This window comes from Zea mays, chromosome 5, assembly GCF_902167145.1.
Source record: "Zea mays cultivar B73 chromosome 5, Zm-B73-REFERENCE-NAM-5.0, whole genome shotgun sequence".
NCBI classification, from domain to species: Eukaryota; Viridiplantae; Streptophyta; class Magnoliopsida; order Poales; family Poaceae; genus Zea; species Zea mays.
The window spans coordinates 114,931,076-114,958,969 of record NC_050100.1 but is presented as its reverse complement, the minus strand read 5'-3'; the positions used below and the strand labels follow the sequence as shown (position 1 = coordinate 114,958,969).

Sequence of the window (27,894 nt, the reverse complement as noted above, 5' to 3'; positions counted from 1 at the left end):
GTGGGTTAGCGGCAACCCCCATTCGGCTGCCTGTGAAGGCCACGTTTATCTACGTTTCGTTTTCGCACTTTGATTATTGTAAAGACTATGTGGATGTCTCAGACATATGATGTAATCAACTATTATTCCCCTTTTTAATACTATTTGAGCACTGTGTGATGATGTCCATGTTATGTAACTGCTGTGTACGTGAATTGCTGATCCTGGCACGTACATGGTTCGCATTCAGTTTGCCTTCTAAAATCGGGTGTGACATGGCCTCCGGACCAGACCGTTTGACTTGTCAAAACACCAGTTTTCCCTTGGTTTTGGCCCTGGTGACAACCGACTTCCCCTCCCCTATCCCACAATCTAGTGGGAAAATTCTTTAACCCCCATACAAAAGGAGTTAGCTTAGGGAGATGAGAAGGCGCCATGTATAGAAATCTCGATGAGATCGGGCACGGATGTGTGACTACTCACGCAAGAAAACTAGCTAAAGAAACCGGGCCACGTATTTGATCTTGCCTGGCAAGCCAAAGGACGCCCCCCACCCCACACATGCTGTCGGTCAGCGCCTTGTCCGAGCTGCCCCGCTCCTATAAGACCCACCCTAGCCTCGGCAATGTTACCTACACAACCCAGACCCTAAATCGAGCGCGTCCTCATCAGAATTTCACCCTAGCAAAGAGCTCCGCCGCCCGCCATCATCGCACGAAGATGGCCACCATGGCCTGACTAGCCCGGCCACCCTCCATACGAATGCGCCCCGCATGCATCTTCCCGAAGAGCCAGTGAAGCTTCCCAAGCGCCTCATCAGAGCTTTACTCCCCTCCTACGGCGTGCCACGGCTCGCTGGATCCTAAAACCCCGTAAGTAAACGTAGCCAGCGCCACCCGGAGCACTGCCAACCAATTGCTCGTGCCCTTAGCCTCACCAACATCCAGTAATGCTCCCTGGTGAGAGCACCTAGAGGGGGGTGAATAGGTGATCCTGTAAAAATTAGCTCAAGAAAGCAAACTTGGTCTAATATTGGATTGGATATATCAAGAGCCAAGTCCGAATGAAGGGAGTGCGAGGAAAAGACTTCTTCACTTAATTGCTTTCACAAGATGAGTATTGAACTTATACCAATTATATAAGTGAAGTGAGAGAGAGGAATCTCAATAAAATAGATACAAGTGACACGACGATTTTTATCCCGTGGTTCGGTCAATTTTGGGTGTATGCTTCGTAGCCGAAGATCCTAAAGAAAGAGAACACCTTCGGCAGATCCTCTCAGGAGCAGCGCCGAAGCTATTACTTATAGAGCTTCGGTATAGTGATAGATCTCAGGACGAAAGGACGAACCGACTTAAAGATGGTTTGACTTAAAGACCCATGAAGTTTTGTGTCATTATTGTAGTCGATCGTAAATGACATAAATGTAATTTTACACAGGCTGCGCCCTGTGCCTATAAATAGGTGAACAGTACCCCTGCACTGTTCACGCAATACTGTAATTGTTGACGCATTACGCTGGAATTATTTTCTATCAAGACGAAGGTATAACTGTACCGAAATATTATGTTTTAATATTTAAGTTCATATTATGAAATATATGAAAAATGTAATTTGTTTTTAATAGATCTTCTTCTAATGTTTAATATTTTATATTTTATTTCGCATTGTTGTATGTCTGATCACGAAGGTATGACCTTCGTGGTATTCTGTCCATGGCCTTCGTCCGAAGTTCATTAAATTCTTGGGGAAATAATGTTTCAGCGGACGAAGGGCATTATTATTTAACATTTTATGTTGCCTTGTTCTTAATTCATAGCATTTGAGAACAAGTCCCCAACATTGGCGCCCACCTCCGGTGAACTCACTTCCACTTTTTTGAGCTGATGGCTTCGTTCAACAACCAAGCTAGAGCTGCTTCGGCTCCAAAGCTGGTACTCCCGATAACAGGCGGTTCATGCTCAGAGCCAGCTAACAAGAAGCAGAAGAAGGAGGCACAGAGAAGGGTACAACATGTCGGGGTGCAAGGACCCTTCATCAAGTCAAGATGGTCCCACATCCCAATTACCTTCTCTCAAGAGGACCTTCAGCTCAAGGATTACCCTCACAATGATGCTATGGTTATTTCTTGTGTTATCAAAGGATTTCTGGTCCATAATGTTCTAGTTGATACAGGCAGTGCAGCGGATATTATATTTGCTAAGGCCTTCAGGCAGATGCAAGAGCCCGAAGATAAGATCCATGATGCTACACATCCCATTTGTGGCTTCGGAGGAAGGCAGATTGTAGCGCTCGGCAAGATCACGATGCCAGTGACCTTCGGATTTGTCAACAATACAAGGACTGAACAAGTTGTGTTTGATATTGTTGACATGGAATACCCTTACAATGCAATCATTGGTCGTGGGACACTCAATGCTTTTGAAGCAATTCTTCATCCAACATATCTTTGCATGAAAATACCTTCGGACCAAGGGCCTATTGCTATTCATGGAAGTCAGGAAGCTGCCAGAAAGGCCGAAGGAAACTGGACAGGTTCAAAAGCAATCCATAACATAGATAGAGCCGAAGCTTGTGAGCAATTCAAGTACAGAAGGGAGAAGGCTGCTTCGGCTGATCAGTCGAAGCCCATGCTCTTATGTGAAGATATAGCAGAGCAGAGGGTGCTGCTGGGATCTCAAGTGTCTGAAAAGCAGGAGAAAACCCTAATAAGGTTCCTGTTCAATAACAAAGATGTTTTCGCATGGTCAGCTAATGATCTCTGTGGTGTCAACAGGGATGTTATTGAACACTCGCTCAATGTTGATCCATCCTTCAGACCCAGAAAGCAGAGGCTTCGGAAGATGTCTGATGACAAAGCCGAAGGTGCTCGAAATGAAGTGAAAAGACTTCTCAGCGCTGGAGTCATCAGGGAAGTAAAATACCCAGAATGGCTAGCTAACACTGTTATGGTGAAGAAGGCCAATGGTAAATGGAGAATGTGCATTGATTTTACTGATCTCAACAAGGCTTGTCCGAAGGATGAATTTCCATTGCCAAGAATAGTGTGGCAGAACCTCCCAAGTTATTGGGCCCACATGCACCTGTCCTTGTCTCAAAGACCTCAGACAGCTATGCATGTGCACTAAATAACTTAACAGGATCCGTCCGATTGCCCCAAGGACATCGGATAAACCACTTACAACCAGAACCGCGGGATTAAGTAACACAAATCACACACACAACATTTTTGCAGCGGAAATCTTATTACCAAATTTTACAGGTTATAAAAAATTTACATTATTTTGTCGAAGTGATTACAAAAGTATAAGTTTGAAATATATGCTAGCTCAAGTGACCATCCTCAATAAGAAGTATAGAAGAGTTACTTAGACTTATAAGAAGGTCGAGCCCACCGGCACTTAACACCATCAACAACATCACAAAGTTAGGACCTGAAAAACAACAGGGAATAAAACCCTGAGTATGGAATTACTCAGCAAGACTTACTCGACTAAAGAAAAGACTCTCAAGGATATGCTGGATTTGGGAATCAAGGAGAGGCTTTAGCAAGAATCAACTTAGATACTTTTGCAGAAATAGCTTACTAAAGTGAGTCCTTACTTTCAATATTTTAACGCCAGATTAAGTATTAATAGACTCTATTTGCATCTACTCTAATTTCAACATCTCATCAATACAACATCATTTTTATCCATAGTGTTCACATCCTGACTTTAGGTTGTAGGAAAGTGACCAAGTCTTCATAACCGCGAAGGTACGGCGATCCGAATCGATTATACTCAACTCAGGATCTCCAATCACATGACATATGTAGCACTTAACCCTTGCATATGTCAACCCGCCACCGGGGTTCTTAAGACCAGATCAGCTTCACGCAAACCGAGAGCACAGATACACCACCGTCCAGCCTCTTGCCACGGAGGGTACACGCTACTCTCGCCACCGCTCCACGCCCATTTCGTGTTATCTTATTCTGGCCTTAGTCTGCCCGAGGCAAGGCTTACCCATGACGAGGCATGTGACCAGTTAAAGGGTCCTCGGTCAGCACGCCTACATACGCATTAATCCTTAACCAACCTGGGTAGAACATCACCTATTCCTAACCCAAGTTTCAATTTAAGTATTTCCATCCTTAGGATTGTGTCTGTTCCTTAGGATGAAAGAGCATCACAGGGAACTTTGCAGTAAGATCCCACTATTGCTCCAAATGAAAATATTCTTGCAGGTAGAAGCCATCCTCTCCCGGGTTAGACTGAGGACAACCTCTATCCACAAGATCTAAGCAAGGCTAAGCATTTTTGTAAATCATATTTTGATACTTCACAGAAGTATCTATAAAGGTATGGATATCAAGGAAAGCAATGCATCAAAGGGTTCCAAGCAACTCCTATGAACCTAATGCACATTTCACTAGACTTAAAGTGTGCGAAAAGTATTTAAAACACAAGGAAAGGAGTTGCATGCACCGGGGCTTGCCTGGAATAAACACTATGTTAGTGTTTGTTAGATGACGTCCGCTTGACGAGTATCCCTCAACCGAACATTTGCTTGATTTAACCATCTTCAGGTTGGTCCATCAGCTTCATCCCGCGGATTAGCCCGCGCTTGGGGTCGACTTGAGTCATCTTCCGCATCACGTGATTAATTATCGCACCTCATGAAATGCATGATGCACATGTATGAGCACGAGTATAATATAGATAATCTACACTAAAAGGATGAAACACTTAAAACCAAACATTAAGCACCATGGATATCACAACAGGGCATCGACTACATCCATTGACATAATAACACTAGAATATCTATTTTTATTCCTAGCTTTTTATTAACTCTTTAAACTGTGTATCTTAATTACTTGATTTACCTATTTATCTAAATCGAACATCACAATATGTGTATACTAAATTAATAATAATTATTGCGACTAATAATTCTATTAATCTATTTATAGATCTAGTTGACAGGAAAACGAATGAACTTACCCTGACTAATTCGACGCGATAGTCGCAAGCACGACTACAGGTTCCGGTTGACGTCACCCAGGGGCCTTCTTTTCTTCGATAATCATTTGCTGAAGATCTTTTCCTCGACTAAATAATTTTGACGAATCGAACTTGAGTCGCGCAGGATGTCCGAGCTTTTTGTCGCGCACTTGGTGAACACCATGCTGCTGGCTCCATCTTCACTCGACTCTTGGAATTTCTTGACGACACGTGGAACGACGACGACACAGGAGAGTGACGTATATAGAGCTGCACACGCGACGCGACGACGAATGACGCTAACCGGTGGAATCGACGACACGATTGGGAATTAAAGCCGAGCGAGCCGAGAGGGCGCGCTGGCGAACAGGAAAGAGGACGCGCGGTAAGACTGAGCATCTATAAGAAAAAACGCGATGACCAGGGAACTCAGCACGGGCGCGATGATTTGGCAGACATGCCGCGACGGGGCTGTCCACACACAAAGACGACGACGTGGGACGAGTAGCGCACACACGTCGCAACAAATTGATGGTTGTTCAAGGCTTGATATTTCCTGGAGCAGAGGCAAGGGTGCTGGGAGTTTACAGCGGTGCTCCACGACGGCCATCACCGGCGTCGAGCAAGGGGCGATTTAGCGAGGTCGACGGCAAACAACGCGACGACGAGCTAGAATACCAGGGTGACCCGAGCGCAACGGATGAGCCGTAGCCAAGCAGTGGGATGCAGCTGCGCGCAGAGGAGTAACAGAAGTAACAGAGGCCGAGCAGAGAAACACAGGGGACGCGCGCGGGATGAAAGAATCGAGCCCGCGGCGCGCAGAGACTTCACGGCGCTCGGCGCGGCGAGGACGCACGCGCACGAGAAGATGGAGCAGGGAGCGCTGGGCACAGGGAGCTTCTTTCACTAGAGCCGAGCGGCAGCGGGAGTTCCGGCCGTGGGAGTTGAGGGAGATGAAGCTGGACGTCGCTGAAAAAGAGGTAGCGCCGGCTGAAGACAAGGGCGCGGCGCAGAGGAGCAGGGGAGCAGAGCTCCGGTCGAGCGCTCCATGGAGAGAAGCGCGCGCAGAGGTGAGCAGATGCTAGGGCGCGCGGTGTAAGGGAGCTTGAGCGCCGAGCTGGGGACGAAGGAACGCCGATGGATGAGAATCAGAGGAACTGCGCAGATAAATACTGACGGCTGAAAGATCTGAAGGGGAGAAGAGCGGCGGGGATAAGGATCGACGCTGGGATAGAAAGAATCAAGAAATCAGAGAAGAAAGTGAGAACGGCGGGAGAGAAGAGCACTGCACGTGGAAAAAAAATCTGAAGACCGTGCGCGCGGTGGAAGAGATAGGAACGGTGGGTATTTTTCCATTTTCCGGATTTTCTTTTCTCTCACTTTTTCTTAACGGCAATTAAAGATATTTTGAATCACATTTTTTAGATAAAGGATCAACGCACCACACAAATACACATGACATGCTTCGGATTCATTTTATTTAAACAGTCTGCTGTTAACGGATCAAACTAAACGATATCAGATTCGATGTTTTAATAGACATTCGATTTAGTTGAACTTAAACGAATTTTACTACTACCTGAATATTCGACTAAAGAACAATTTAATTAAACATCCGTAGATGTGATATTACGGATGACAAAAAGGGAACTACTTTATTTTTCACCAGAAACTTAGTCGTCGGGTTCTATTTAATTGTCTCGGGATAAAATCGTCCGAGTGGGTAAAGCTTCCGAATTTTGTATTCGCGCGAGCGATGAATTTTAAATACTCACCGGACGCACCGATTTTCAGAACAAATATGTTCTGAACAGCACGAAAACTTCGGAAGAGCCCGAATAAATGGAAGTAAAAATGATGTCGCACTCGCGACAAACGGAACAGATACGATTTTAAAATCGCGATAGGCGAAGATGTTTAAAATTTAACATCCGTTTTATCCACTGATATTACGTGCTTAAATTCATACTCGTTGTCGAGCAGAATATAAACACCAGGGGTGTTACAGCCCCCCCCCCTTAAAAGAATCTCGTCCCGAGATTCGGAGCGAAAGACTTCTAAGGGTAGAGAAGTATGTAACCCATGTTCATATCAGTAATAATCATGAGACATTTCCAATTAAAGGCGAGTGTCTCAGGATATTGTTTCTCTAGTGGGCATAACATATATTGCCTTAGGCCAATTTAGAGATGTCCAACAATAGAGGTGATATCTGCTAGAGGAACACACAGGGTTTCATGTGTGTAGTTGCTTTTTCTGATGACACTGTACTATCTGAGTCCGTTGGGCGAGCGGCAATTACGCGATTTTACCCAAACAGAATCAGATGCAACCTCTTAGGTAAAACACACCGAAAGAGGTTTACCAACAAGTGGCCATTTAAGGAATTCAAGTTCCAGGAAGATAATGAAAATTCGAGGAACACATTAGTGAAGATGATCAACAAATGTTGACTTCACAATCAATCCCCTTTATCGAGCACTAAGCATGACTCGACCGGATCACTCATGCTGAAAAGCACACGTGGGATGATCGAGGCATGACTAGAGCGATAATTAGGTGGTTATTGGCCGACTTAATCTCGATTCTTGAAAATACTTCCTTAAGAGGGGTTGTACAAAAGTGAGTTTAGACAGCTCGATAAAACAATCTCTAAACTCAGCCTTCGTTCATTGGGCAGTTACAAGTTAGTCAAAACCAACTTGTTGAATTACTTTTGACATTAAGCAAATCCTCTCAGTACCATTGGTAAGCCAAGGGGTTGAGAGTTCACTCTTTGTTAATAAGAGGTTATGTATGTGGGTAAAAGTTTATTTGGTCAAGTTGTTCATCCGTTTTTCTCATGCGAGATGAATCATCCACATGGTTAGGGAATATATGGATTAAATAAGAGAGCGAATGAACAAACTCCTGCATTTCAACAGCAGGGGAAACATATCTCTATTTTGAGAGCTAATCAGTTGTCTCTCGACACTAAAAAGCTCCAAGGTTTCACCTTTACACAAAGGATGTAAAGGAAACTTCTATGCGTGCAGTCACTATCAAGGTCAAGGGGAAAGAGACCACACAAGTAAGGGGTATGTCGTTTTGATCTAATGGAGATGACAGATGTTGCTTGATCACCTCGACAAACAACACCGAAATCGTTTCAAGGAAGGAGTCAGCGGAAGATAACACATCAGTGTAATTCCATAACGAATCATGACTAGAGACTTCGATACCGGCATGCGCCAAGCAGCAAAATCCTGTGTGCGCATTCACAGGAGGCTCTCAGTTTCGCCGCGGTACCATAAGTCCTTAACCATGACACCATTGCAAAACTGGCACCAATAATGAATCTCACGTGGTAAGAACAATTTGTGTAGAGATAACATATCAATATAGTCTTATAATGGATTATGAATACTAACTGTGATACTAGCGCGTGCCAAGTAGCGCAACCATGTGTGTGCACCCACAGGAGGCCCTCGGTTTCAGCGCGGTGTCACCGATTTTAGTCATAACACCATTACCAGACATAACCAATAAGAAATCTCACGCGACACCAATAGATTGAGCAAGGGTGACTATATACAAAGAATTACTCCACCTGTAAAAATGGTTACAAGTAGAGAGCCAAATAGATCATGGCCCGATGAAATGAACAAGATATGGCCATAACCTAACTGAATGAAAGGAGTACGATGGGAGACTGTTATTTCAGTCCCAAGCATATTTCTATGCCCATCGCAGAGATCACAAGGTCAAGGATTAGTATCTGATCAAATACGGAGGGGAAACAATCATAAGATCAAGTTGGTATGCCTTTGATAGATATGAGGAAACCAAAGGAATCAAATTAATGAAGATGATCAGGCAGGACTTTCCTAGGTTGGGTTGATAAAGCGACAAGATAATTCAACATGGCGATCCTTAAGAACAGGCGAACTGGTTAAGGTACATCAGCTTGCACCAATAAACAAGGGAATGGTTTTAGAAGGAAACATGACTCGAGATTCTTGTTGAAGCCTAGGCACAATTTATGTCTAATAAAGAAATTATCTACGCATTTATTTGCATGGGTTTAGTCATGGAGTGATAACGGAAAATTCAAATTCGGGTCATGGTTCACAAAATAAGAACATGGCCTAGTTTTAGGTTTAGGCAATCAATTACTAACTTACTATCGGCACATCAAGCACAAGAGCAAGCACATAAAACACCCTAAGAGGTCACCTAAGGAATGGAGGACACCTATTTCATCGAAGTTCATAATTCAGCATTACACCATATTATCTACAATCAATGGTTACTAGAATAAAGATGAGAGAAACATTTTGGGTGTATAGGTGACAAACATGATGCAACAATCAGGATGCATGCTCGTCCTATTCGTCCTCACTAATTTTGCCAACATATTGTGGCAATAACGTTCTATATCGGTGGCATACATTCTCTCACGGTAATTTGCTAGTCGTCAGCTACACATACGTTTTTGAGGTTAGTGTACCTGCAGAAAAATCCATCACAGGCCATTTCCCAATGATGCAAGTCACACATGACAGTTTATCACAGTTTATACTCCATATATTGCTATATGGAGGCCAGCTCATCATTAAGCGTCGAGCCATGCATAGGCGCCGTTGCCACACTTTAACCATAGGGCAACTCATTATGGTAACTCACCTTCTTACCTGAACGTAGGTGCGTTGTTACAAGTACATTACACTTCTCAGTATTCCCATGTCTGTATACCCTTACACATCCATGGGGTACTGAATTCCCGGAAAAGTAAGTACTCCACATCGCAGCCTTCATATATACATATGTAGAACATGTATATAATCAGGCGCTACAATTAAGCACTTCCCTAGACCGACGGTTGTTCGGTCATGCTCTCACAACTCACCTTACCTGAGCGTCGATCCATTCAAAACTGAATGGCCTCAAAAATAACAATACACATGTATGCAATACCCACCCGGTTGTGGGTTATGGTTTTCAACTAAGCCACCTGATAGTCCTTAACTTAGGGCTTAATAGAGGATGTCGCTAGCATTATAGTTTTCAAAACTGTTTTTCAAAGCCAAACAATGTGTTTAGTTGAAAATAGGTTTTTCAAAACCAAAACTTTTGTTTTGAAAATACGTATGTGACCGTATATACTTAATCCAGCTCCGATACCCGCTGTGGCAGAACCTCCCAAGTTATTGGGCCCACATGCACCTATCCTTGTCTCAAAGACCTCAGACAGCTATGCATGTGCACTAAATAACTTAACAGGATCCGTCCGATTGCCCCAAGGACATCGGATAAACCACTTACAACCAGAACCGCGGGATTAAGTAAAACAAATCACACACACAACATTTTTGCAGCGGAAATCTTATTACCAAATTTTACAGGTTATAAAAAATTTACATTATTTTGTCGAAGTGATTACAAAAGTATAAGTTTGAAATATATGCTAGCTCAAGTGACCATCCTCAATAAGAAGTATAGAAGAGTTACTTAGACTTATAAGAAGGCCGAGCCCACCGGCACTTAACACCATCAACAACATCACAAAGTTAGGACCTGAAAAACAACAGGGAATAAAACCCTGAGTATGGAATTACTCAGCAAGACTTACTCGACTAAAGAAAAGACTCTCAAGGATATGCTGGATTTGGGAATCAAGGAGAGGCTTTAGCAAGAATCAACTTAGATACTTTTGCAGAAATAGCTTACTAAAGTGAGTCCTTACTTTCAATATTTTAACGCCAGATTAAGTATTAATAGACTCTATTTGCATCTAGTCTAATTTCAACATCTCATCAATACAACATCATTTTTATCCATAGTGTTCACATCCTAACTTTAGGTTGTAGGAAAGTGACCAAGTCTTCATAACCGCGAAGGTACGGCGATCCGAATCGATTATACTCAACTCAGGATCTCCAATCACATGACATATGTAGCACTTAACCCTTGCATATGTCAACCCGCCACCGGGGTTCTTAAGACCAGATCAGCTTCACGCAAACCGAGAGCACAGATACACCACCGTCCAGCCTCTTGCCACGGAGGGTACACGCTACTCTCGCCACCGCTCCACGCCCATTTCGTGTTATCTTATTCTGGCCTTAGTCTGCCCGAGGCAAGGCTTACCCATGACGAGGCATGTGACCAGTTAAAGGGTCCTCGGTCAGCACGCCTACATACGCATTAATCCTTAACCAACCTGGGTAGAACATCACCTATTCCTAACCCAAGTTTCAATTTAAGTATTTCCATCCTTAGGATTGTGTCTGTTCCTTAGGATGAAAGAGCATCACAGGGAACTTTGCAGTAAGATCCCACTATTGCTCCAAATGAAAATATTCTTGCAGGTAGAAGCCATCCTCTCCCGGGTTAGACTGAGGACAACCTCTATCCACAAGATCTAAGCAAGGCTAAGCATTTTTGTAAATCATATTTTGATACTTCACAGAAGTATCTATAAAGGTATGGATATCAAGGAAAGCAATGCATCAAAGGGTTCCAAGCAACTCCTATGAACCTAATGCACATTTCACTAGACTTAAAGTGTGCGAAAAGTATTTAAAACACAAGGAAAGGGGTTGCATGCACCGGGGCTTGCCTGGAATAAACACTATGTTAGTGTTTGTTAGATGACGTCCGCTTGACGAGTATCCCTCAACCGAACATTTGCTTGATTTAACCATCTTCAGGTTGGTCCATCAGCTTCATCCTGCGGATTAGCCCGCGCTTGGGGTCGACTTGAGTCATCTTCCACATCACGTGATTAATTATCGCACCTCATGAAATGCATGATGAACATGTATGAGCACGAGTATAATATAGATAATCTACACTAAAAGGATGAAACACTTAAAACCAAACATTAAGCACCATGGATATCACAACAGGGCATCGACTACATCCATTGACATAATAACACTAGAATATCTATTTTTATTCCTAGCTTTTTATTAACTCTTTAAACTGTGTATCTTAATTACTTGATTTACCTATTTATCTAAATCGAACATCACAATATGTGTATACTAAATTAATAACAATTATCGCGACTAATAATTCTATTAATCTATTTATAGATCTAGTTGACAGGAAAACGAATCAACTTACCCTGACTAATTCGACGCAATAGTCGCAAGCACGACTACAGGTTCCGGTTGACGTCACCCAGGGGCCTCCTTTTCTTCGATAATCATTTGTTGAAGATCATTTCCTCGACTAAATAATTTTGACGAATCGAACTTGAGTCGCGCAGGATGTCCGAGCTTTTTGTCGCGCACTTGGTGAACACCATGCTGCTGGCTCCATCTTCACTCGACTCTTGGAATTTCTTGACGACACGTGGAACGACGATGACACAGGAGAGTGACGTATATAGAGCTACACACGCGACGCGACGACGAATGACGCTAACCGGTGGAATCGACGACACGATTGGGAATTAAAGCCGAGCGAGCCGAGAGGGCGCGCTGGCGAACAGGAAAGAGGACGCGCGGTAAGACTGAGCATCTATAAGAAAAAACGCGATGACCAGGGAACTCAGCATGGGCGCGATGATTTGGCAGACATGCCGCGACGGGGCTGTCCACACACAAAGACGACGACGTGGGACGAGTAGCGCACACACGTCGCAACAAATTGATGGTTGTTCAAGGCTTGATATTTCCTGGAGCAGAGGCAAGGGTGCTGGGAGTTTACAGCGGTGCTCCACGACGGCCATCACCGGCGTCGAGCAAGGGGCGATTTAGCGAGGTCGACGGCAAACAACGCGACGACGAGCTAGAATACCAGGGTGACCCGAGCGCAACGGATGAGCCGTAGCCAAGCAGTGGGATGCAGCTGCGCGCAGAGGAGTAACAGAAGTAACAGAGGCCGAATAGAGAAACACAGGGGACGCGCGCGGGATGAAAGAATCGAGCCCGTGGCGCACAGAGACTTCACGGCGCTCGGCGCGGCGAGGACGCACGCGCACGAGAAGATGGAGCAGGGAGCGCTGGGCACAGGGAGCTTCTTTCACTAGAGCCGAGCGGCAGCGGGAGTTCCGGCCGTGGGAGTTGAGGGAGATGAAGCTGGACGTCGCTGAAAAAGAGGTAGCGCCGGCTGAAGACAAGGGCGCGGCGCAGAGGAGCAGGGGAGCAGAGCTCCGGTCGAGCGCTCCATGGAGAGAAGCGCGCGCAGAGGTGAGCAGATGCTAGGGCGCGCGGTGTAAGGGAGCTTGAGCGCCGAGCTGGGGACCAGAGGCGGATCCAAGGGTGGGGCAAAGGGGGCCATGGCCCCACCTTAATTTTTATATGCTATTATACCTAGATTTAGATATACATCAAAATAAAAAAAAAACTTTTATATAGTAGGTACAACCAAATCTAATGAAACCTAGTTTTAATCTAACTTTTTCTCGACAGTCCATTGCTCAGCCCACTCTTCATACAAGTAGTTCGATTCTTTCCTCTAGCGGCTAGCTACTCGACCTACTCGTGGCTCGATCGCTCCTTCGATCATGACTGGATCGGTAGTGGGTGACCAGACCCGTCCGCTATCAGTGTCACCTTGTCTTCTCGTCACTCGTTAGTTCATCGCGTTGTCGGGATCCCACACGCAGCGCCACTACTTTGCCTCCTATTCCGCATCGACTGGTGGGCAAGCTATTGGTGGGATCCTGCCTTGGCACCGTGGTGCCACCACCATCTGCCCTCACTATGTCACCAGGGTCCCACCACGTCGTCGCAATGCAACAATTGTTGTCGCTTGCCACTGCCTACAACCGCTTGCCCTCGCTGCCTCTCGCATGTTGCTGCCTCATCATCGCCATCTCAAGGCAGACTCACCACACAATGACGCGTCGATGTGGCTGCTTCACCCGCCTTTCTGTAGGGTGGCCTAAATGGTTTTCTGATATTCATATCATTTTAGAACGCTCCTAGTATTATCACCTAACCTTGTTATTATCATGAAGCTATTTTTATCTAGTCGTCTAGTATCATGGTTTGTATCTTACGGTATCGCCCCAGCTAAAATTTTGTTTTGCGTCCGCCACTACTGGGGACGAAGGAACGCCGATGGATGAGAATCAGAGGAACTGCGCAGATAAACACTGACGGCTGAAAGATCTGAAGGGGAGAAGAGCGGCGGGGATAAGGATCGACGCTGGGATAGAAAGAATCAAGAAATCAGAGAAGAAAGTGAGAACGGCGGGAGAGAAGAGCACCGCACGTGGAAAAAAAATCTGAAGACCGTGCGCGCGGTGGAAGAGATAGGAACGGTGGGTATTTTTCCATTTTCCGGATTTTCTTTTCTCTCACTTTTTCTTAATGGCAATTAAAGATATTTTGAATCACATTTTTTAGATAAAGGATCAACGCACCACACAAATACACATGACATGCTTCAGATTCATTTTATTTAAACAGTCTGCTATTAACGGATCAAACTAAACGATATCAGATTCGATGTTTTAATAGACATTCGATTTAGTTGAACTTAAACGAATTTTACTGCTACCTGAATATTCGACTAAAGAATAATTTAATTAAACATCCGTAGATGTGATATTACGGATGACAAAAAGGGAACTACTTTATTTTTCACCAGAAACTTAGTCGTCGGGTTCTATTTAATTGTCTCGGGATAAAATCGTCCGAGTGGGTAAAGCTTCCGAATTTTGTATTCGCGCGAGCGATGAATTTTAAATACTCACCGGACGCACCGATTTTCAGAACAAATATGTTCTGAACAGCACGAAAACTTCGGAAGAGCCCGAATAAATGGAAGTAAAAATGATGTCGCACTCGCGACAAACGGAACAGATGCGATTTTAAAATCGCGATAGGCGAAGATGTTTAAAATTTAACATCCGTTTTATCCACTGATATTACGTGCTTAAATCCATACTCGTTGTCGAGCAGAATATAAACACCAGGGGTGTTACAAATAGATTCTCTAGTAGATGCAGCAACTTCGTCAGAGCTCATGAGTCTACTAGATTGTTATTCAGGCTATCATCAAATCTGGATGAAGAAGGAAGATGAGCCAAAAACCAGCTTCATCACCCCTAGTGGTACATATTGTTACCTCCGGATGCCTGAGGGGCTCAAGAATGCCGGAGGAAGCTTCAGCAGAATGACAGCGAAAGTTCTTCATTCTCAAATAGGCAGAAATATGCTAACATATGTTGATGATATCATAGTAAAAAGCACGAAGCAAGAAAATCATATTGCTGATCTGCAGGAAACATTCGCTAACTTTAGGCAAGCTGGCCTGAAGTTGAATCCATAGAAATGTGTTTTCGGAGTAAAGAAGGGGAAATTCCTTGGTTGTTTAGTTTCAACAAAAGGGATCGAAGCTAATCCAAATAAAATCGAAGCTATCCTTCGGATGGAGCCGCCAAGCACAAAGAAAGGGGCTGAACGGCTAACAGGAAGACTGGCATCTTTGAATCGATTTATATCCAGATCAGCAGAGAGAAATTTACCATTCTTTGAAGTGCTGAAGTCGACCGAAGTCTTCCAATGGGGATCAGCTCAGCAGAAAGCCTTCGAAGAGCTGAAGCAGTATCTGATAGATTTAACAACCCTTACTCCACCAGCGCCAGGGGCTCCTCTGCTGTTGTATGTGGTAGCTTCGCACTCTGCAGTAAGTGCAGCGCTTGTCCTGGAGAAGATTGAAGGACAATTGAAAAATCAAGCTCCAGTGTACTTCGTCTCCAAAGTTCTCAGTTTATCAAAGAAAAACTATACAAAATTGGAAAAGGTGTTGTATGCTGTCTTAATGGCCTCCAGGAAGCTCCAACATTATTTTCAAGCATACCATATAATTGTTCCTTCATCACAGCCTTTGAAGGATATTATGAGAAACAGAGAAGCTACTGGAAGAATTGGAAAGTGGGCTGCGGAACTCAACGAGTTCAACATTGATTATGTGCATAGATCTTCGATTCAGTCCTAGGCGCTAGCAGACTTCATCGCTGATTGGACGCCGGGGGCTCAGGAGGAAGAAGCAAGTAAAGATGTCGAAGCTTGAACAGTGTTTTGCGATGGTTCCTGGTGAACCTTCGGGGCAGGTGCAGCTGCCGTTTTAATTGCACCTTCCAAAGTCAGAACATGCTATGCAGTGAAACTTGATTTTAGCTGCACAAATAATATTGCTGAATACGAAGCTTTACTTTTGGGGCTTCGGAAGTTGAAGGCAATGAGGATAAGAAGGGCTGTTCTCAAAACTGATTCCCAAGTTATTTCTAGTCATGTTGACAAGAGTTGCAAAGCAAGAGATCCGAAGCTTGAGAAATATTTGGATACAGTTCGAAGGCTTGAAGCTTCCTTCGAAGGGTTTTCTGTCAAGAATATTCCACGAGGAGAAAATGAGCACGCTGATCTGCTAGCCAAGTCAGCGGCACATGGGCTGCCTTTACCTTCGGAAGTATTCTTTGAAACAATAAAAGCACCTTCGGTCGACCTTCTTGAAAGAGCAGTGCTCAATATATCTCCTGTTTATAGCGAAGATTGGAGAACTGAGATCATGTCTTTTCTCCAGGGCAATTTCCTTTCAGATGACGAAGCTTATAATAAGAGAATAGCGGTAAGAGCCCATCCATATGTAATAATAGAAGGGGAGTTATACAAGCATGGAGTCTGTTCTCCATTACTCAAATGTTTATCTAGAGCTGAAGGTATAGAGCTGATGAAAGAAATACATGCAGGCCTGTGTGGATCTTATATCGGATCCAGGCCCTTGCTGGGTAAAGTTTTTCGTCAAGGATTTTATTGGCCGAAGGCAGCTTCAGATGCAGCAAAATTAGTCCAAAAATGCGAAGGTTGTCAAAAATGTGCAAGAGATCAAAAACAACCTTTGTCTCTAACTCAATTAATACAACCTACTTGGCCGTTGCAAAGATGGGGCCTTGATATGCTAGGCCCACTTCCACCAGCACAAGGAAATTTAAAATATGTTGTGGTGGCAGTAGAATATTTTTCTAAGTGGATTGAGGCGAAACCTTTAGCCACAATAACTTCGGTCACTGTCCAAAAAATTTTCTGTCAGAATATTGTCTGTCGCTTCGGAGTGCCGAAGGCTATTACTGTGGACACAGAACACAGTTTGATGCCGAAGCTTTCAAAGAGTTTTGTGAACAAATTGACACGAAGATTCATTTTACATCGGTTAGGCATCCGGAGTCAAATGGACTTGTCGAAAGAGCTAATGGCATCATAATGACAGGAATAATGAAGTTAATCTTCAATCAGCCCAGGGGAAAGTGGCTAGATGAATTAATCAAAGTGGTGTGGAGCCACAACATAACAATGTCAAGGTCAATAGGCTTTACACCATTCAAATTGCTGTTTGGTGACGAAGCAATAACCCCAGAAGAAGCTAAAGCGGGATCAATAAGAACAGTGGCTTCGCCGGAGGACGAAGCTGATTATTTTGTGGCAAAAGATGCTATAGAAGGGATCAGGCTTCAGGCTGTGGAGAATATCAATAAATATCAAGCCGAAACAATAAAATGGCGTGACAGAAAAGTTCGGTTAAAAAATATCAAGCCAGGGCACTTAGTACTTCGGAGAGTGGCCAACCCAGATACAGTAGGCAAGCTACAGTTGAAGTGGGAAGGACCTTTTCTGGTAGTATCTTCGTCAAGACCCGGTTCCTACAGGTTGAAGGATATGGACGGCAATGACATTCCTAGATCTTGGAATGCGGATGAGCTTCGGCGGTATTATGTGTAGCCTAATGTAATCTTTTTTATTCTTTCCTATGGCACCCTTTTCCTTTCCAAAGGGGGAGAAAGGTTTTTAATGGGGCCATAACATGTAATTTCTCTTTTTCTCATTTTAGCTCTACAAGAGCAATATCCCCCCAAAAATGTAAATGTAAAAAATGAGCATGCACCATCGAGTGCAAAGAGAAAAGGAAAAACAGGGAGAAGCTCGAAAGACGTCCCTAAGGAGATGCAGAGCACGACGAAGCTACAAAAAGCCGTTCCTAAGGGAGCGCAGCGTAAGTTTTCTGCTCAAAAGTCGTTCCTAAGGGAATGCAGAGCTTACAGCGAAAAGTCAACGCTAATTCCGCCGAAGTATAAGGCGAAGCGCGAAAAGTCAACACGATACCGCCGAAAGTAAAAGGCGAAGAAGTTCAAAAGACGTTCCTAAGGGAATGCAGAACTTACAGCGAAAAGTCAGCGCTGATACACCGAAAAATAAGCGGTGAAGCCAAAAAATAAACGACAAAGATTTATTATTCCTAAGGGAATAAGAGTTTTGATTGTGGCTTCGTATGTGTCTTTGAACATTCATTTGCACGATACATTACATCATACATTTGCATTCATAAACATTCACTTAGACATACATAGGATCATCATCATCATAACATACACACTTGCTTCGGCTCTAAAAGAGAAGGCTTCAGGAAAAAGGAAAAGAGGCAATTTTATGCTTCGTTGTGTACGAAAAGAAGGGAAGATGTTTTTGCCTTTGGCTCAAAAATACTAATTTCGTCCACATCAAAGCACTTTATACATTGATGGAAAGGTAAGAATATATTACAAGGTATGGATAAAGTTCACGAAGTGAAATTTAATTACATCATTCTTTATACAAGTTATTACAAGAGTTTTTTGAGCTATTTCTACAGACTACTCGAGCTTCATCAGTATTCATGGAGCTTTGTCTTTTTACTCCGTAGCTTCAGCTTTGGCTTCGTCATCCTGTATGTAAGTATTATAAGCAAAATTCAAATTCAAAGGAAAAGGTAAGCATAAGGTATGATTTTGTTACCGGCTTAAGGTGGCTTTGAGCTTCGTCACCAGCTTTGCTTCGTCCACCCTTTGTCCATAGTAATTTTATAAATCTATTTGCAATACTTCGGGCAAGGTTGGGAATGTTATCCAAGTCTGTTGGTGATAAGCTGAAGTTTGGTCTATTGATAACCTTTCCGTGTTCACAGCCAGACTTCAGAAAGGCAACAGTTGTGCCCCGAGAAGCTACCAGGGCACAGAAGTCACCATGTCCAGCTATAACTTCGTCAAGATCATCAATTTCACCTTCAATATGCTCGAAGGCACCAGGCAGGTCTTCAGCCGAAGGAGTAAACTTCTCGCTGCTGGCTCCAACAAAATAGAACACCTGTTTCAGCCGTTGAATGCATCGATTGCTGAACTCCAGACATTTATTCTGAAGGCTTGTCAATGATTTTTTCAGCTCTCAACTTTTTTGGACTTCGGCCTCAAGTTTTGCATTAAGCTTCAACTTTTCTTGTTCGAAGTTTTCTGATTGAGAGAGAAGCTTCGAATTTAATTCTGTTATTTTAGCTTCAGCCTCCGCTAATAAGCCTTCGGTTGTTTGAAGCTCGAAGTCTTTCTTTTCGATAGCAACTGATTGCTTTTTTATCTTGTTCTCTAAGTTCTCAATTATAACTTCGTGCTTTTTATCTTCTAAGTTCTGCTGCATTTTTAAAGCTTTGCTCAACAGCATACTCTGCGCACAAATAACCTTCGTTAGAAAACATCTATGTTATTAAAAACAATAAAAGTTAGAGAAAAGTTGTTTACCTTAAAATTGGAATAAAATAAACTACCGACAATGTGTTGTCGTCGGTAGCGGCTGATATCTGCTTTGAGCTTCGACAAACTGATACTCTTTGATAGAGTACTGATAACCTTCGCGCCGGTCTGATCTCGTACGCAGCCCAACCTTTCATCATCAATGCCACCGAAGAGAAGCGCTCCCAGCCGATACCCGCAAGATATAGCATATTCTTTTAGTTCTTCTTTTTCAGCTTTTGTCAGCTCTTGGCCAACTAAGTTTTGAAAGTTAAAAGCTTCATCTTCCGAAGTATCTTCGGCCATTTCTTCCTTCTTGGGGTTTGCGGCCGTAGTCTCTTCTGTGGCTGCGGCAGCCTCTTCTGCGGCAGCTTCTTCCGCGGCCATGTTTAGTAGTATTTTATCTATATCAGCAACCATGCTTTATAAATTAATATCTTTGGATCTGGCAGCTTCGGCTCTGGCCTCTTCTGCGGCAGCCTCCGAAGGTACATCTTCAGTAGCTGTCATGCTTTCAATAGCCGGCACCTTCGGAGCTGAAGCTCCTGGTGGTGTTGCTTCAATGACTTCTGTTACAGTAATGATTTTTTGCCTCTTTGGCCTAGATGCCTTCGTTTTTGCGGGCTCCTTTTCCTTCTAAAAAAGCTTCGTCAGATGTAGCCCCAGTGGACTTAGTTTGACAGGCAAAGATTCAGTCATTACCTTTAAGATTTCCTCTACTTCGGTAGCAGAGGGTGTCGCAGAAGTCCCTTCTTCTTCATCAATTGGTTTTTGCTTCGGAGTCAAAGCCTTTCTTTTCTTCGGAATAACTGTTTTTGCCTCAGACTCTTGTTTTTTCTTCTTCGGTTGATCTTCATCGTCTTTGTTTAGAGAACTAGCTACTCTCTTCCTTTTTTGGCCTTCGGCACCCTTGTCTAGCCGCTCGTAGTCAGGATATTCAAAACATATAGCATCCATCACTCGGTTTAGCCTTCACTTCGGACGGGTGCCGAAGGCTGCAGTCATCATTTGGTCTTCTTTTTTAGAATAATTCCCGAGTATTTCATTGCACATCACTTCGATTGTGTCCAGCCATTCTTGGCAGGGCACTTTGAAATGTATTTTGAATTTGTAATGGTAAGGCAACCGGATAAGTTCTACTTCCTTCTTTTTTCCTTCAAGCTTCGGCATGGCCCACTCTTTCATAGTTGGAAACACTTTGAAAGCTAAGAATTCCTGCACTAAGTCCCTAGTGCCGATGTGCTCTGCGATAACTCTAAATTCAGCCAGCGCAATTTGGGTTGGACCCTCTGGTGTCATATTGCACGGGGGTCTGGTTTCTCCGAAGATCAACTCTAACGGACTCTGGACCAGCTTCTCCTTATCATCGTCAACCTTGACGTAGAACCATTCAGATTTCCAACCAGCTGGCCACTTGCTTCGGTAACTGATCACTGGAAATTTTGTAGTCTTGCGGTAGGCAAAATTGTAACAGCCGAAGTTTTCATGTAACCCATCTCCTCTAGCCTTGGTCTGGTAATGCAGCTCATGCACTCGGCAGAAACCTTCGGCAAACGGTTCCACCCCTTGGCTTCAGAGAGCCCAAATGTAAACGCTAAGCCTAACAATAGCGTTAGGAGTTAGCTGATGAAGGTAGATCCCAAATTTCTTCAGTACATCAGCAATCATCTTATTCAAAGGGAATCTTAAACCAGCTTTAAAGAAACTTTTAAAGATCACTACTTCATCTTTCCTTGGCTTCGGAGTAGTTTCTTCCTCACCAAAACAAACCAGCTCTTTCTTTTCTTCACTTAAATAGCCCAACTTCAACATCTTAGCTAAGTCACCTTCGGAGATGGTGGATTTTCCGAAATCCAGATGGCTGGGTTTGCTCGGCACCGCGCTGCTATAATCATCTTCAGACTCGGTTTCCTCAGCATCAGCTTGCTCTGCTTCAGCGGTAGGGACGTCCTCCGATGTTACCAGCCCAGACCGCTTCATTGCTTCGGAAATCGGAACAGTCTCAGTAGCTTCGGTCTCATCTCCCTCACGATCAACCCTAGCAGTGAAGCGAACTCTGGCCATTTGATTATGAATTTCTTGAAATTTTTGTTGTTGACTTTTTTGATTTTCACGAAGCTTCTCCTCTTGTGATGAAGCAGAATCAAAAGCGACACTTCGTTTGAGCACGATGATCAAGCTTCGGCTATGGCTAAAATTTTGGCAGCAAAACAGTGCAATAGCAATGAATGCTGTGGTAACTTCGAACCTACCCGTCTGTTTATATAGTGCCGCAGGGGGAAGGTGAATCGTCAAGGTCTCCCGCACCGAGCAAACAGTCACCCGCACTCGCTGAACGGTGGGCCACAAGGTCCAAGAAGGTGAATTACTGGGGCGCGCGTAACTGCTGCAACATGGGGCCACCGTGCGTGCGGATTATTTTAATCGTTTCTCGCCAACGAGCTTAGGGAAGGTGCTTTTCGGATCTTCGGCATCCCGAAGCCTAGAAGACTTTTTCACGGATCAAGCTCGTTACGAAAAACGATCTAGCACCGCGAAGGGGCTATTGTTGGGTGTATGCTTCGTAGCCGAAGATCCTAAAGAAAGAGAACACCTTCGACAGATCCTCTCAGAAGCAGCGCCGAAGCTATTACTTATAGAGCTTCGGCATAGTGACAGATCTCAGGACGAAGGGACGAACCGACTTAAAGATGGTTTGACTTAAAGACCCATGAAGTTTTGTGTCATTATTGTAGTCGATCGTAAAGGACATAAATGTAATTTTACACAGGCTGCGCCCTGTGCCTATAAATAGGTGAACAGTACCCCTGCACTGTTCACGCAATCCTATAATTGTTGACGCATTACGCTGGAATTATTTTCTGTCAAGACGAAGGTATAACTGTACCGAAATATTATGTTTTAATATTTAAGTTCATATTATGAAATATATGAAGAATGTAATTTGTTTTTAATAGATCTTCTTCTAATGTTTAATATTTTATATTTTATTTTGCATTGTTGTATGTCTGATCACGAAGGTATGACCTTCGTGGTATTCTGTCCGTGGCCTTTGTCCGAAGTTCATTAAATCCTTGGGGAAATAATGTTTCAGCGGACGAAGGGCGTTATTATTTAACATTTTATGTTGCCTTGTTCTTAATTCATAGCATTTAAGAACAAGTCCCCAACAGTCAAGTATAATATACTTTCCTACTCCACATTGTGGCGTCCCAATGGACGAGGGTTGCACTCAACCCCTTTCAAGTGATCCAAAGATCAACTTGAATACCACTGTTCTCTCTTTATCTCAATAATATCCCTTTGTGAGGAATCTCAACAATATGAAGTCTCTCATGCCTTACACAATTGATCTCGAATGAACAGAAGAGTAAGGGAGAGTAGAAACACACACTAGAACTTAAGTCGTAGCAACAACACGCACACAAGTCAAGAAAAGAGTACACAAAAACAACACAGCGGAGTCATAGCTCAAAGAAGCGCTCAAATCTCTATCTCAATAAAACAATGGCGTGATTGCGAAGTCTCGGCATTGTAGGATGTTCAATGGGTGTTTGGTGGAGTGCTCCATGTGCCTTAGGGGTCCCTTTTATAGCCCCAAGGGACCTAGGAGCCGTTGGAGCTCCATTTGGTAGGCTTTGGTTGCCTTTTGTCCGCGAGTGCACCACACAGTCCGGTGCGCACCGGACAGTGAATAGTGCGCGGGCAGAGAATCGCGTGATTGGTTGGTTTCCTGTTCTAGGGGGCACCAGACCGTCTAGTGTGGGGCACCGGACTGTCCGGTGCACCACATGACCGTTGGTCCTCGGTCGACGTGGTAGCTAGCCGTTGGTGGCTGGCACATCGGACACTCCGGCGCTCCGTGCAGACGGTCTGGTGATTTATAGTCGACGTAGGCTAGAATTCCCGAGAGAAGGCAGTTGACCGGTGCACACCAGACTATCCGATGGCTGGCACCGGACCATCCGGTGCAACACAGTCCAACACACTTTATCCTTTTTCTTTCTTGTTCTCTTTTGCTCCTTTTGAGTTGGTTTCATAAAGTCCCTAGCACTTAGACAAATATGATTAGCACAAACAATTGACTAAGTGTCCAGAGCCTACCTTTTCACTTGGACCATATAGATTTGCACTATGTCCTCTTCCAGCTCAATTTGCTTCATGTACCTTTGCTCATTTGTCATGTTAGTCTAAACAAAATGTGTTGTGCATTTAATCACCAAAACAATATAGAAATGGCCCAAGATCACATTTCCCTTTCAATCTCCCCCTTTTTGGTGATTCATGCCAACACATCAAAAGAAACTCAAAATGCACTAACATATCCAAATTTGAGCTAAAAGATGCAAATTGAAGACCAATAAAATTATCATAGGATTTGGCATATTTGGATGATTGATGCCACCACTTGGTTTGTTTTCGCTAAACAAATTCATTTTCCTATCTCTATGTCATAAACACTTTGTTTTGGCAAATCAAAATAATTTTCGGGACTAGTTTTGATCAAGAGTCAGAAAACTCACCATTTTCCCTTAATTAAATTTCTCCCTCACAAGAGAGCAGTTTTTGCAATAAAAGGTTTTGATCAAAAACCAAGTATACTTACACTAAAATTTTGAAAAGTTCACAAGTGGTTAGCTGATCCAGTTGCTTTGGCCTTAATTTCTCCCCCTTTGGCATTAAGCACCAAAACAGAAGAACTAGTGGCCTTTGAACCCCATTGCCTTATAGAAATTGCAACTAAAAAACCAAGGGCAACGAGAGAACACAATAAGGACTTGGAGCAAAGATCATTGATACTGGAATGCAGTGGAAGCCTCTTCTTTGTCTAAGTTCACCTTTTTTCCTTTCAATCCATCTTTGAGACTACATCATAAGTACTCAAGCAAAAAAGTCAGTCTCAAAGAGTCAAGTTGTAGCACATCCTCCCCTAAACATATGCATCTTTTGCACAAGGACTTGTGAGGTCCGGGGATGACTTGTACAACTTGAGCACCGAATATAAGCACGTAAAGATTATGATGCTAAAAAGAACATGATCAAAGGCATAAAACACATGTATGCTATAGATCAATACAAGTTCCACAAATCTAAGACATTTAGCTCACTACGCAATCTGCAGAACCTTTTCTCATCTAAAGGTTTGGTGAAGATATCGACTAGCTGGTTCTCGGTGCTAATGTGGTGAACATCGATATCTCCCCTTTGCTGGTGGTCTCTCAAAAAGTGATGCCGGATGTCTAGGTGCTTAGTGCGGTTGTGTTCAACAGGATCATCCTCTAAGCGGATTGCACTCTCAATATCACATAGTAATGGGACTATGCTTAGATTGTAGCTAAAGTCCTAGAGGGTTTGCCTCATCTAAAGTAGTTGCGCGCAACACTGACCTGCGACAACATATTCGGCCTCAACAATGGATAGGGCAACAGATGTTTGTTTCTTAGAGCTCCAAGACACCAGGGACCTTCCCAGAAATTGACAAGTCCCTAATATGCTCTTCCTATCAATCTTGCATCTAGCATAGTCAGAATCTAAATATCTGATTAGGTCAAAGGTAGACCCCTTTGGATACTAGATCCCGAAGCAAGGCGTATGAACTAAATATCTAAGAATTCGCTTCACGTCCACAAGATGATATTCCTTGGCGTCGGATTAAAATCTAGCACACATGCATATGCTAAGCATTATATCCGGTCTACTAGCACAAAGATAAATTAATGAACCTATCATAGACCAGTATGCCTTTTGATCAACGGACTTACCTCCCTTGTCAAGGTCTAAGTGTCTATCGGTTCCTATTGGCGTCTTGGCGGGCTTTGCGTCCTTCATCCCAAACCTTTTGAACAAGTCATGAGTGTACTTTGTTTGGGATATGAACGTTCCTTCCTTGAGTTGCTTTACATGAAATCCAAGGAAATTGTTCAACTCACCCATCATTGACATCTTGAATTTCTGCATCATTATGCTGCTAAACTCTTCACAATGCTTTTGATTAGTAGAACCAAATATTATATCATCGACATATATTTGGCAAACAAACATATCACAATTACAAGTCTTAGTAAAAACAGTAGGATCTGCTTTCCCGACCTTGAAAGCGTTAGAAATGTTAAAACTCTAAGGCATTCATACTATGCTCGTGGAGCTTGCTTAAGTCCATAGAGCGTCTTAGAGAGCTTATAAACATGGTCGAGATACGTGTCATCCTCAAAGCCAGGGGGTTGCTCCACGTACACCTCCTCCTTGATTGGTCCATTGAGGAAGGCGCTCTTCACGTCCATTAGAAACAACTTAAAACGTATGGTGAGTAGCATAGGTCAACAATATACGAATTGACTCTAGCCTAGCTACAGTAGCAAACCTTTTGCCACAAATCGAGCATTGTTTCTTGTCACCACCCCGTGCTCATCTTGCTTGTTGCGGAACACCCACTTGACTCCCACAACATTTTGCTTCGGTCGTGGCACCAGGCTCCACACTTCATTTCTCTTGAAGTTGTTGAGTTCCTCCTACATGACCAACTCCCAGTTTGGATCCTGCAAGGCTTCTTCTACCCTGAAAGGCTCAATAGAAGAAACAAACGAGTAATGCTCACAGAAGTTAGCTAATCGTGAATGAGTAGTTACTCCCTTGCTAATGTCACCGAGAATTTGATCCACTGGATGATTCCTTTGAATGGTGGCCCAGACTTGAGTTGGAGGTGCCTATGGTAATTCTTCCTCCTTGTCCTTTTCTTCCGGTGCTCCCCTTTGATTCATGCCTTCTTCTTGAGGTACCTATTCCTCATCTCAAGTTGGGGGTTGCACCATTATTGAGGAGGATGGTTGATCTTGTTTTTGTTGTTCCTGAGGTCGCACATCACCTATTGTCATAGTTCTCATTGTGGCCGTTGGAACTTCATCTTCATCTATATCATCACGATCAACTTGCTCTCTTGGAGAGCCATTAGTCTCATCAAATACAACGTCACTAGTGACTTCAACCAAACCCGAAGATTTGTTGAAGACCTTATATGCCTTTGTATTTGAATCATAACCTAGTGAAAGCCCTTCTATAGCTTTGGGAGCAAACTTTGAATGTCCACCTCTCTTAACTAAGATGTAGCATTTGCTCCCAAATACACAAAAGTATGAAACATTATGCTTGTTACTGGTTAGTAGTTCATATGACGCTTTTTGAGGAGGCGATGAAGATAGAGACAATTTATGGCATGGTAGGCCGTATTCACAGCTTCTGACCATAACCGCTCTGGCGTCTTGTATTCACCCAGCAACGTCCTTGTCATGTCAATTAGTGTCTTGTTCTTTCTCTCTACTATACCATTTTGTTATGGTGTGTAGGGAGCGGAGAACTCATTCTTGATGCCTTCCTCCTCAAGATATTCTTCTACTTGGAGATTCTTGAACTCAGATCCATTGTTGCTCCTGATTTTCTTTACCTTGAGCTCAAACTCATTTTGGGCTCTCCTTAGGAAGTGTTTTAATGTACTTTGGGTTTCTGATTTATCCTACAAAAATAATACCCAAGTGAAACGGGAAAAATCATCAACAATTACAAGACCATACTTACTTCCTCCGATGCTAAGATAAGCAACGGGCCCGAAGAGATCCAAATGAAGTTCTAGTGGTCTTGATGTTGTCATCACAGTCTTGCTTGGATGAGTAGTTCTCACCCGCTTGCCTGCCTGGCACGCTGCACAAGGTCTGTCTTTCTCAAAACAGACATCGGTTAGTCCTAACACATGTTCTCCCTTTAGAAGCTTATGAAGATTCTTTATTCCAACATGTGATAGCCGGTGGTGCGAGAGCCAGCCCAAGTTTGTCTTAGCGATTAAACATGCATCTAGATCGGCATTCTCTTTAGTGAAATCAACTAAATAAAGCTTGTCGTCTAAGACACCTTTAAAAGCTAATGAACCATCACTTCTTCTAAAGACATACACATCAATATTTGTAAACAAGCAATTATAGCCTATGTTGGTCCTTGTTTTCGGATGCTATACACCAAGAACAAGGCAACACAATTGTTAACGATTAGAGACCTTCGTCCTTTGAAGAATTATCTCCCGTAAGATATAATGATCTTCAGACAAAGGTCATGAAGGGCATACCGTCATCATTTCAGTGAGCAAAGATGTAAACAGAGTCAAATGAAACACAAAAAGAATATAAACAATCATTCCAAATCATTAGATTATTTATATTCTTATTTTATAAACATGGATAAACATCAATAGTATTTAAATTACATTTGTATCTTTGGCTCGACAGAAGGTGGAAAAGCGGGAGTGACGCGAGAGTGATTACAATTCAGCATGAATAGTACGGTGGTACTGTTCATCTATTTATAGGCACAGGACGCAGCCTGGACAAAATTACATTCATGTCCCTGACA

The 27,894-nt window shown here is 43.3% G+C and overlaps 2 pseudogenes; both read right to left on the bottom strand.

Moving 5' to 3' along the window:
* Positions 1 to 4,421: 4,421 nt before the first annotated feature.
* Positions 4,422 to 6,429, bottom strand: LOC109939752 (uncharacterized; annotated as a pseudogene).
* Positions 6,430 to 12,159: 5,730 nt separating this feature from the next.
* On the bottom strand, positions 12,160 to 13,238 carry LOC109939751 (uncharacterized; annotated as a pseudogene).
* Between the last annotated feature and the right edge of the window lie 14,656 nt (positions 13,239 to 27,894).